Source organism: Cicer arietinum, chromosome 5 (genome assembly GCF_000331145.2).
Source record: "Cicer arietinum cultivar CDC Frontier isolate Library 1 chromosome 5, Cicar.CDCFrontier_v2.0, whole genome shotgun sequence".
Lineage (NCBI taxonomy): Eukaryota > Viridiplantae > Streptophyta > Magnoliopsida > Fabales > Fabaceae > Cicer > Cicer arietinum.
In genome coordinates, this window is record NC_021164.2 from 38,192,480 (window position 1) to 38,194,194 (window position 1,715).

Consider the following 1,715-nt stretch of genomic DNA (forward strand, 5'->3'; position numbering starts at 1 on the left):
TGAACATTCCCTTTAAAGGTCAAAAGTTTTGTCCCAACAACTTGTGTGAATGGGATGATATCTCTAAGTATGATGTGTATGTTGCCCTATGTCGATTTGACAGACGCACAATGGAACAAAAGCGGACTCAGGCTGGTTCCAAATATGCCCAACAACGGTATGGAGTGAGAAATCTTACCGTTGATTATCGCCTTTTGCACTATTTCCTTAGCTACATTCTGGTTCCAAAGGCTGGAAATTACTCCCAAATTTCGGAGTTTGAATTACAAATTATGAATTTCATGTATGAAGGTTGTCAAGTAAATTGGGCACACTTTGTGAAATCTGTCATGTTTGGATCCCGAGAGGCAATTGGATTACCATATGCAAAGGAAGTTTCCCGGATTTTGGAACACTTTGGGGTGGACTTCTCTGATGAAGTCATGTATACACCCACAAAAAAAAATATGTTTATTTAGGCGTCCTGCCTAGCATGCGGATAGTATGGAATGAGCAGCTTGAATCTTTTGTGCATAAAGGTGATTATTATCAACCATCTGATGCTGCTCAAGAAGACACTGCTGGACCCTCAAATGCTGCTGCCCAGGCTGATGAAGATGGCGAGGAAACAACCTTTGATGATGATTATATCTCCAATCAAATGCTCATGGCTCGCCTTGATTCTTTCCAAACCTTCTTCCAAACTCAATTCCAAAATCTGACCACTTCTATCGACACTCGCTTCCACAACATCGAAACTACTATTTCTCGCAACTATGACACATTATCCCAAGACATTAGTAGTTTATTTGACAAAATTGATCATTTCCACATTCCAATGCATTTTGACTAGTTTGATGCTAGAAGTTCATTTGCTTGTTTGCTTGTGTAATAGTTTGCTGTTAGGATGTTTAAGTATTTTAGTTTGGTTTCGCTTACCAATTCGGTCGTTTTGATGTACTTTATTGAACATGACTCCATCCTTTATTATGTCATTCTCTTTTGATTCCAAAGTGTGATATTTTTTCTTTTAATTGTGTTTATATGCTTGATATTGTATGTTTCTATATTTTTCCTTTTTTTGATCATGTCAAAAGGGGGAGAAAATTTGGTATTGTTGTTGCCTTAAACATCTTGTAGTTCCTCAAACAATTTTTTAATTAATCACATACAACGGGGGAGTACGCATATATTACGGGGGAGCAATGTATGCTTTATATTTTATGTTTCTATATTTTTCCTTCTTTTTGATCATGTCAAAAGGGGGAGAAAATTTGGTATTGTTGTTGCCTTAAACATCTTGTAGTTCCTCAAACAATTTTTTAATTAATCACATACAACGGGGGAGTACGCATATATTACGGGGGAGCAATGATTCAATTTCCACAATCTCTCCACAACAACAATATTTTGTCATAATCAAAAAGAGGGAGAATGTAAACTACAAGTTTTTGATGAAGACAAAGATCAACCATTATGGTCAAAGCAAGAACCTCAAAAAGAAGTTCAAATATCTTCATTAATAAAGCTTCAAAACCAAATGTTAAAATGTAAAGGTATATGATACAAACCAATACTTCAATTACATGAGAACAAGTCATATTTACATATGCATATAAAGTATTTTCAAAAGTCAAAATAGCATTAACAAAGTCTTAAAACTAATATTTTTGACAAAATACATAAGTGTATTCGAATACAGCATCCTGTATTCGAATACAAAGCAAGTCAGAAGC